This window comes from Protomyctophum parallelum (assembly GCF_964188405.1).
Source record: "Protomyctophum parallelum genome assembly, chromosome: 1".
In the NCBI taxonomy this organism is placed as follows: domain Eukaryota; kingdom Metazoa; phylum Chordata; class Actinopteri; order Myctophiformes; family Myctophidae; genus Protomyctophum; species Protomyctophum parallelum.
The window spans coordinates 63,907,218-63,918,413 of record NC_139697.1 but is presented as its reverse complement, the minus strand read 5'-3'; positions in this window follow the sequence as shown (position 1 = coordinate 63,918,413).

Below are 11,196 nucleotides of genomic sequence, written 5' to 3'. Positions count from 1 at the left end.
GTAGCTCCGAGATGAGGTCACACCCACGGCAGCTCCCACCACGGTTCAGAAACGGCGCATGATTTCCAAAAGGAACGCTTCTTAACCTTTTCTGCACAATCAATCCAAAAAGTGAAGTTGCTACTAGCGTGCTAAACTAATTAAAATTTAGTAACGGCCAAGATAATCCAAGTTTAAACGGTTTAAACGAGCATTTAAATCGGTTGTTTAGTCAGCCGCTTCCATGTTTATCAAGGATGTCGTGCGTGTGCATGTCGAGTGAACTGAAGTCAGTTGGAAATACCTGCCCACTTCTGATTGGCCAGGCCCAAAAACAAAAAACCTGCCCTCTTCTGATTGGCCAGGCCCAAACACCTGCCCTCTGCTTATTGGCCGGGCCCAAAAACCTGCCGTATTCGGGCCCTGAAGCTGCCCTCTTCTGATTGGGCAGGCCCAAAAACCTGCCCTCTTCTGATTGGCTGGGCCCTAAACCTGCCCTGTTCTGATTGGCCGGGCCCTAAACCTGCTGTCTTCTGATTGGCCAGAACCAAAAACCTGCCCTCTTCTGATTGGCCGGGCCCAAAAACTGCCCTCTTCTGATTGGTCAGGCCCAAAAACCTGCCCTCTTTAGCCGGGCCCAAAAACCTGCCTTCTGCTGATTGGCTGGGCCCAAAAACCTGCCCTCTTCTGATTGGCCGGGCCCTAAACCTGTCCTCTTCTTGGAGGGAATGGTTAAAGTGCAAATAACATGCATTTTAAAACTGCTTTTAATATTTAATATCATATTGTCTATGTCCCTCAAAGTTATTTCTAATGGTTTGAGCCTCAATCACCACTCAGATACAACAAGTCCTTGTCATTTCTTTCTGGACTTTGAAAGCAGTTTTAGCTGCAGTACCACAATGTCCTGAGGTGCTGATATGCAAATTATTTAATATTTGAGTCATTATAATACTGATGCTAGATAAAACCAGGCTTGTTTCCATTCCATGCCAGCTTGGAAAATCAACAATAGTGGACATTGTAAACAAAGTGGAAATACAAATTTGGAACTGAAGACTGAAGACATTGATTACGATGAGGACAAAATCAGTTGAGCTGTTCCTGAGAGCAATTTCCATTAAAGCGCCTATATGATGAAAGCCTGATTGTTCAAAATTGGTTATTTGTAGGGATAGAAAACACATATGGGAGCCCCAAAAACACAAAAGAAATTCAAAAAGTTGAATTTTATGTTATAGGACAGGTCCTTTAAGTAGTCAATTGGCAGGTGTGGGATTGCCATGGCAATCAATTGGTTGAGGCAGAGGCTGGAAATTGCACAGGTGAGGGGATTTAGGCTCACTGGCAGAGCCTGACCAGAGCCTTTTGTGGTGGTTCTGGAGAACCGTGGGTCCGACCGACTCGATAACGGGCAGTGCACACTGCAGGGGTGTGTCGAATGTGAAGTCGGTGGGGCAAACAGTTCTCGAGTTACGTGCATTACAACCGTACACACACACACACACACACACAAACATGCAGTATAAAACTGCATGTTATAAGCGTCTTATAAGCACCTGCCTGCCTGCCTGTCCGTTGATCAGGTTATGCCAAAATACCAAGGATGCAGTCCGAAAATGTAATCATTGTCCTGATTTCTTTTGTGGGCTAGAATATTAGAAAAATGAACCAATATTTGATATTTGTTCAGAAACAAACTAAAAAATACGTGTTTCTTTAAAGTAAAATCCTCCTGTCGATCCCCTGACCGTCTCCTCATACAAATACTTGGGCATCTGGATTCTCATTAACTTGGAACACACATTCACACAACACACAGTCTCTGTAGTAAACTACAGCAAAGACTGCACTTCCTCCGACGTCTCAGGTTTCATGGTGTTGACCAAAAATGTATGTTAGTGTTCTATCGAGCAGTCTTGGAAAGCCTGGTCAGATTTGGTATCACAGTTTGGTTCGGTAATCTCTCAGTGCAACTGAGGTCCAAATTGTTCAGATTGGTGCAAACTGCTTGGGAGATCATATAGGGGTAAGACAACTCCCCTCTCTCCAGTCTATTTATGAGCAGGCTACATTAAAACAGGCTCTAAAGATTGTCAGTGAAGTTATGTTACCCATGTTTTAAGTGGAGAGTTTGTAATTCTGCCCTCTGGGAGAAGAGGGTACAAAGAACCGAAGTACATCAGGTTTAAAAAATCATTTGTACCAGCGTCAACTAAAATGTTTTACGAGGCTCTGAAACAGCAGTGACTGTAAGAGTTTAGATCAGGGGTGGACAACTTTGACGATGGAGAGGGCCAATATATTTCCACAGTCACTCCAGAGGGCCACAGTGCATATTACTGTCGTAGCAAAAATAGCAGATCTACAAGCTCAAAACGCGTCGCAATGCGACGCATTTTTGGCTTGTAGATTTTGTAGCTATTTTTGCTATATTTGAATTGAAAACCTGAATAATCTTTTGCTATTTTTTTATTGGAATCCTGAAAAGTAACCTTTTTATTGAATTTCAAATGCATTTAGTTATAGTTATGTTAACTTTATGAACTGCTAACATAACTACATTGGACACAAAAAGACAATAACATTTTAATACTAGACATTAAGTACTAGTCATGAAGTAATTAAAGCGGATTTGGAATTGTAACAGCTGAAATCACTATATCAGTATTCTGATATTAACATGCATGCATGTGGCACCTGGGCCCTGGGCCGCCAGTTGCCCACCCCTGGTTTAGATCATTCACACTATGTGCGCACTTGTGTAATGTTGTGTCTCCCTCTGTTATGTATTTTGTTTGTTATTAATGTTTTGTGTGTGGACAATAAAGTTTACCTTGATCTTGACCAATTGGATTAAGCACAGGTGGATAGGCTTTGGCTTTGTTCAACAGCCTGACAGTTGCTAGATTGTTACTCTGGTATCGCTTGCCAGGTCGATTGTGCAGCAGTGGCGTGAACAGGCTATGACTGGGATGATGTCTGTCGGCTGTCCCTGATGATACTCTCAGCCATTGCACCATTGTTTCATTGTATTTCCTGGTGGTCTTGGCGGCTGGAGTTGCCTCAAACCCATAGCGTACCAGTTATAAAATTTCAAAATGTATGATTAGTATTTAGCTTTTGATTTTATGTGTCCACATTTTGACAGTGATGCATTACATCGATGGAGCCAAATGTGGAAATGAAATACTGGTGGTAGTGTACCCTACAAAGGCCTGACTCTCTCTCTGAATATTATAGTTAAGGAAAGTTAACAAAATTTGTGGCAAATCTGCAAAAATAAATGCTTACCACTATAGCTTTCTTCACACATGTGTTTATAAAGGTGTCTTGGGGTACCATTAACAACCTATATGGAGCCAAAACTAGGGGTTTTTCATGATTCTGAATCCATTGCAAGCATTCGTTTTGCATGAAATACACTCCTTGGGCTAGCCGTCATAACAAATGTGAGTTCATCAAAATTGGTAAAGTGACTATGCAAAACAAATGCTTGCAATGGATTCAGAATCATGAAAAACCCCTAGTTTGATCAATCACATGCTACTTCAAGCATAGCCTCGGTACCAGGCTTTCATTTTTGTTGGTGCAAAAATTGAAAGCCTGGAGGAACGCATTGGCCGCTCTGGTCTAAAAGTGGGAGTCAACCCTTCCGGGTGGGCGTCGCTCCAAATGATGTGACGTAGCGCTACACTAGGGGGGAGAGGAGGGACCGGGGGTGACGGACAGATCGATGAGATCCAATCAGGGCGTGCGCAAATCTGAGCCGCCACCCGCCCCTCTAGACCAGAAACCTAACACTTAGCTCAGGCTACTTCAAGCATGATGGAAATTTGAAAAGTTTGGCTGCATATAGGTTGAAATCCCCAATAAGAGTACCATCCAATAGAAGTGTATATTTGTAGTTTGGCCAAAAAGTACCGTTTAGTGGGGGGCTCAGAGTGCGTCCACTATAAGGAAAGTAGGCTTTCTAATGACACAACCCGTCTTTGTTTTGGTGAGTAGCATAAACTTTATTTTTATTTACGCTAAAGAGGAGAGGCTGGTCTGAGTTCCATGTGAGATTTAAAAGCGAAAGTAGCAGAGCCTTACTGCAGGGCAGAATCAGAAGCAGTAGGTTATGGACCAGAGCTAATAGTGATATAGATTTATACTGTATGTTGCGATTGATTGGTCAGCTGCTGTATTTTCCCTACGGGTTATATAGCATGTGATGTGACCGATCAGTACAAGCTAAAACTGTACCTTCCCTATGGAGCATACAGCAGCTGACCAATTAGTACTGCTAAAGTGCCACCATAGTGTAGGCTACTCGCTACTTAAGGGACATTAGTTCGCCAGCGGAGCTTTTTATGAATTTAGTAAATCATTTGATTCAAAATATTTGGAAATGTTGTGTTGAATCGTTTGGCCTTTAAAAATTCCTGACATTATTGTCTCCACCAGGCCGAAGGCATGTGGGGAGAGTATGTTTTGCACTCCGTCCGTCCGTGTGTCCGTCCGTCCGTGTGTGTGTGTGTGTGTCCGTCCGTCCGTCCGTGAACAGCTAATCTCGGCCACCGTTAACCCGGTCGATGCCATATTTTGCACACACACTCCCTGGATGCCAACGATGAACCTCTGCCCCAAACTTTCCAGAACGGCCTGTTATAGCGCCACCAGGAGGCCGCTTTGTGCAAAACAAGTTTTTGCACAGTACACCTACAGATTTTGTCCAAACATCACGCAAATTGGTACACAGTCTCTCTAGAGCCATTCAACGAAACGGGTCTTTCAGATTTCTCAGACTCCATCCTGATTGGTTAAGATTGGCTTCCAAAGTTCACAGGAGTGCTCAGTTTCAAACAAAATGCTGCAAATCATGAACACATCGCGTGATTTCCGTGAAATTGTGCACCCACATTCCCACTAGGCCGAGGACGAAATGCCACATGAACAATTACAACTCAGCCTCAAGGTGGCGCTATAACTGGCCGAAAAGTGTTTTTACCTCTAACTGCACGGATCTGTGGATAACTTTGTATGCCAACTCCCTAGAGGCCAAGGAAAAACCTTTGTCTGGAATTTTTCACATCTGCTCTTTATAGCGCCACCAGGAGGCCGACATATGTAAAACACATTTTCTATTATTACTCCTTCAGATTTTATCCAAATTTCACGCAAATCGGTACACATGATCTCCATAGTCATGTGATCAAGACAGGTTTTTCTGATTTCTCATATTCCATCCTGATTGGCCACGATTGGCTGCTACAGTTTTCAGGAGTAGCCCGCTTTGTACAAATCGCCACAACTCCTCAACGCAGCGTCCAATTGCGATGAAACTGTGCACGCATATTCCCACTAGGCTGAGGAAGAAATCCTGGTGGAGACCTGTGCCCAGAAGGGCACTTTTTCTAGTATTATATATAATATTATGATGGATTTGATTAGTGTCTTGGTTGTGATTGGTAAAGCTAGACATTCTGTGTGTAGCCCCTAGAGGGAGGCAGAGGGAAATAAGTGACGTCATAAGTGACAGGTGTATTTAAAGCCATTCTGAACAGGCAGGTAGCAGGTCTGAAATCCATGTATGGGACCTCACAACACTGCTATTAGTGTTGTTGAGAGCTCTTTGTTGAGGGGGGGGGGAGGGGGGGAGCCCATCTTTCAAGGGGTACGCCTGTTTTCTTGTATTTTGTATATGCACTTTTATTATATTTTTGTATGTTCTAAAATAGGAATGTTTTATATTGCCAGGTCTGTACTATTGTTAATTGTTAATTACCACAAACGATCATCTGTTTTTTCTAAGACAAATGCACCTGGAATATTAGCCCCTCTCGGGACCCCCTGGGTCAGCTCATTCTTTCGTGGACCCATGGGGTCCCTGTTCAGAAGTTTGTTTCCTTATGCAAATGATGGAACGCAGACATAAATACCGTCGGAAACGTCGTCAATGCAGTGTTTGAGTGATTGTGATCACGTTTCAAACGAAGCATATAAGAGCTATAGGATACAACGTAAACCGATTTTAATAGATTATGCTTCTCTAAAGAGAATAGAAAGAGGATAATCCAAGCTACAGTCATGCCAATTTTTGATTATGGAGATATCCTGTATATGCATGCCACTGACGGCATTCTAAAACCCTTGGACGCAATCTATCACAGTGCACTCCGCTTTATTACAGGAGCAGGTTTCAGAACACATCACTGTGCACTATATACCTCAATCTATCACAGTGCACTCCGCTTTATTACAGGAGCAGGTTTCAGAACACATCACTGTGCACTATATACCTCAATCTATCACAGTGCACTCTGCTTTATTACAGGAGCAGGTTTCAGAGCACATCACTGTGCACTATATACCTCAATCTATCACAGTGCACTCCACTTTATTACAGGAGCAGGTTTCAGAACACATCACTGTGCACTATATACCTCAATCTATCACAGTGCACTCCACTTTATTACAGGAGCAGGTTTCAGAACACATCACTGTGCACTATATACCTCAATCTATCACAGTGCACTCCACTTTATTACAGGAGCAGGTTTCAGAGCACATCACTGTGCACTATATACCTCAATCTATCACAGTGCACTCCACTTTATTACAGGAGTAGCCCCTTTCGGGACCCTACGTAAAACTTTTTTGATATTTTGTTGAGTTTTACGTTGGGTCCCTGCTCGCTACTGTATTTTCGTATGGAAATTCCTAAATGCGGATGTGGAGATTCTCTCTAAAATAGGCCCCGCGGCATGTGACGCCATTATTTTCCTTGAGTTATTCTGAATTCGGTAACTTTAAGTAGCTATACATCCCGGTGCGAATATCTCCTGTGGCGCGGAAGCCGTTAAGTATTTTTAATCCTTGTTTGACCGATTTGGTCGCTTTATTTCTTCTTGTTTGTTTACCGTTTATTGTACCGCCTCCCGGTGTGCGGTTGGCTTGTGAGGCTACGTCCCTGCCTCTGATCTGCTGTGTCATAGCTATAGCGCCACTAGCTAGCCAGATAGGCGGTACAATGAGGTGTCAATAAACAAGAAGAATCCAAGCTTCCAAATCGGGCAAACATATATTAAAAATACTTAACGGCTTCCGCGCCACAGGAGATATTCGCAAAGGTATGTATGTGTACTTATACTTTACATATTCAGAAAGCCTCATACTGAAGAATATCGTCAAAGACCGCGGGGAGGCGTTTTAACATGTAAACATGAGCCAGTAAATGTTTTAATCAGGTGGCATGGACGACGAGGAACAGGACCCAATGCACTGGGTCGAACAAATGTCAGAAACTTCAGTAGCATTTGGGTTCTGCTTGGAGGGCTATTACAGGAGCAGGTTTCAGAACACATCACTGTGCACTATATACATCAGTAGAATGGTCTTCTCTGGCTCTTAGAAGGAAACAACATGCTACCCTGTTCACGTATAAAGCACTAATTGGTAAACTACCTCTGTATTTAACAAAACTGCTAGATCTCAATAGATCAGTTTTAAGTTTATGGTACCAGATCATAAGATAAGCTTTTGTTGAAGGTACCAAAAACTATACTAAATTGGGAGATACTGCCTTCAGGGTGTATGCTCCATTTTTGGAATAATTGTCAAAACAAATTTAAGTTGAATGTCCTTGTTTCATTTACTACTTTTAAAAGACTCTTAACTGACATCACACTAGAGGAAGGCATATGCAACTTCTTTTTGTAATATTTGGTTATAAGGCTTTGTTTCTGTGTGTATGTGCCTGTGTATTATATTTGTTGTACTGTGTGTCCATGTCGTGTATATGTAAAATCTAAATCGTTGCTGTAAATGTTCTTGTTTGTATACAGGGCGCCATTGAAAAAGAGACCCTGGTCTCAATTGGATTCCCCTGAAATAAAGGTTTCAATCAAAATTGTTGCTGTAATAGCGGATGTTTTCCTGTGAGAATTGTTTGGGACGTGGCCTCCCCAAACGTGTAGCCATTGAAACTGGAGAAGTGTGAGTACTATATTATTGTTTGTGCACAGCTGAACAAAGATGAGTTAATATATTTCCGGTATTGTATGTGATTCTGTGTAACTTTTGGGTCTAACTTGCATGGATTATGTGATTGCTTAACAGCTACAGGTGGAGACAGGGGCCTGGTTGTCTTTCTGTGTGACACCAGAGAGGGTTCATGTGTTTATCTTGAGAGCTAAGCTATATTTGGTAAGGTATTGATTTGCATATTGACAGTTTGTAGATTATATTTGGTTTATAGACATTACATGCTATATTTGCGCATTACATTGTGTGTGTGTGTATATTGGGCTTAAATTATGTTGTGAACTAGTGTTGAAATGTTTTGCCATTGCATATAGGGTCCATGCTGATGTGCTCTGTGCATGTACTGAACTTTGGTTGTCATTGCTTATAGGTCCATGTTGAACAAGTGGCCCCTATATAAGCATTAGCACCTATTTTATATAAAGCCATTGCTGGGATGCTCCCTGATTATATTTGTTCCATGATGGAACCTATCAGACCCTGGGGCGGCGGTGGCTCAGGGGTAGAGTGCCTGGATGGTAACCGTAAGGTTGCCAGTTCGAACCAGGGCTCCCCCAGAGTTACTGTCGAAGTGTCCTTGAGCAAGACACTGAACCCCTAATTGCTCCCGATGTGCTAGTTGGTGCCTTGCATGGTTTCCGCTGCCATCGGTGTATGAATGTGTGTGTGAATGGGTGAATGTAATGCACAATCTCTGTAAAGCGCCTTGGATAAAGGCGCTATATAAATGCACCATTTACCATTTTACCCTAGTGATTTCTTAAGGCTCAAGTTTCCTCAGGCCCAGACGGAGTTGGGCAAGACAGCTTTTTCTGTCAATGGCCCAACTTTGTGGAATGAACTCCAAAACTCTTTCAAACTGAGCTCCCTGCCATCCTTCGGTCAGTTCAAAGGAATGCTCCAGAACATTTTTCACCGTGATTGCACCTGCTTCAATTGATCTATTTTTCTGATGGTTGTTCTGTATAAAGTTCCTTTGTATTGTGTATTGTAACCTCGGCTACATTGAAAATGAGGGCTATATGAGTATGAGTAGGACTAAGGCCCTATACGTCCTCTCGTGGTGTGGCGTAATACCTGTCAGTGGGGAGTGTTGGCTGATGAATGAATATCAACATCTTAATACATCCTAATACTGGGGGGTCAAATTATGACAGGCAATTCCTGCTGTCAAAATATGACCCCCCCAGTCAAAACACTTTGTTTGAAATAGTCACTCATGCTTTCCAAGGTGTGATTTGGGATTTAAGCTTGCAAGAAATGTAATAAGATGTAGCATATGCATAGTGAGGTGGTCATTATTGGAAATTAAACCGTTTTTTAATTTTGCTATTATATTCTATACCTATTTCCTATATTCCATAGCCTATACTTTATTTCTAAACGTGGATATTTATTTCAAGTGCATTTGTGTATGAAATTAGCTTTACAAATAAACTAGCCTTGCCTACTGTAGGTGAAGTTTATTCCATGACCTCACTATACATTGACCTTAAGTAATTCATCTTAGCATTAATTGTGTAGGGGGTTTTGAATCAAATTGTTATTCTCCTTACATCAAAATGCATCATCAAACTATAACATGGGGAAGGTTCACAGTAATACCAGCAAGTGGCGCTCTAATCACACAAATGAGGCAGGAAGCAGTAACAGAAGGTTTAATAATGTTGAGTGGAAGGATAACGCCAAAACATTGAAAAGGCTTTTAAAACGAACTGTATGCTACTTTTACCCTTGGTGCTCCTCCAGTTAATCCAGTTGTCATATTTAGAATGAATCTACAATTGATTTGGTTCCCCAAATACAATATAGTAATAGTAAGTAACAATGTTGATGAGACTAGTTTACACAACACAATGTTTCATAGCATGATTTGTCATATTGTCAAATTTCCACACCCACCACATTAGAAAATTAAGGTAGCCTATTGCAATTAACAACATATAAAAATACATGGCTATATTGTATTTTTAGGACTTTGCCTTCAACTCCACTTCAGACATGACAGCTCAAGTGGATTAAATACATGCCTTGATACATAAAATAAATGTTCAACAGCAGCTTGAGGGATGTTTTATGATCCCATTTTCCTGGTTAGTTAATAGTGAGATGTTGACAAACAACAGCTGGTCTCACTGGTTGTCACTAACCTGGGAGTAAAAATGGACCCTCCCTTGAACTCTGAGACCCACATTAGACACCTGTGCAAAAGGTCCTCAGAAACATTTCAAAACTCTAGGGTCCAATATATCCAGAACAGCGCTGCTAGGATCCTGAGGAGAGTGTGCAAACACGAACACATCACTACCCACATCTCTTTCCGGACCGAATACAAGTGCATTCACGACAACGCTCCTTCCTTCCTCGAGAAATTAGTCTCCCCACAACCCTCAATTCACAACCTCCGCTCTTCAAACACTATAACCTCCTTAAAACCCCCGAAGACCAACATACCATGGGCGACTGGGCCTTCTGCTTGGCAGTGCATTATTAATAAAATCCATTATAGAGTGTATGCGCATGCATAAAGTGAATGGCAAATCGACTGGCAAAGCGACAGGCAAAGTGAGTTTAACATTGTTTAACTTCATTTAACACAATTAGTTAGGACTTTTCTGTTTGAATGTATGGGCTGCCAAGGCCAGAAAGTAGTTTTTTGACACTCAGTAGGCATTCCTGCATAACTTCCGGGTTTGATGATGATGTCACACGCATACTCTCTATTATGAATGAAGGGAGTGGGCGGGGTCATCTAAGACCTGGGTTGCCTTTTTGGTGATGGACCTGTTGTATAGGTTTGTCTACAGTAATATCACTGGCCTGGTTGACTTGGCTCAGCTTGGACTGTTCTATAACTGAGACGTTCCCATACCAGGAGAGTGTTCACTGGCCTTAAATCTCCTTAGTTTCCTGAGAAGATAGCTGCTGCCTTTTTATGAATGTAGTCTGCATTGGTCCGAATGTTGAGTTAACTGTCGATGGCTGTTCCCAAATGTTTAACTGAATGACCTGCTATATGTATGATTGCAGGCTATGCCACCTGCTCCATAAATCAAAAGGTACACACACATATGTGTCGGGCTTGTCTACTAGATGACTATATAGGCTACTGCACTTTACCCAGAGTGGGAGTGGTGTCACACCTCGGTTGTCTCTGTAGGCAAACTGCTTGGGATCCATGAGCTTAGC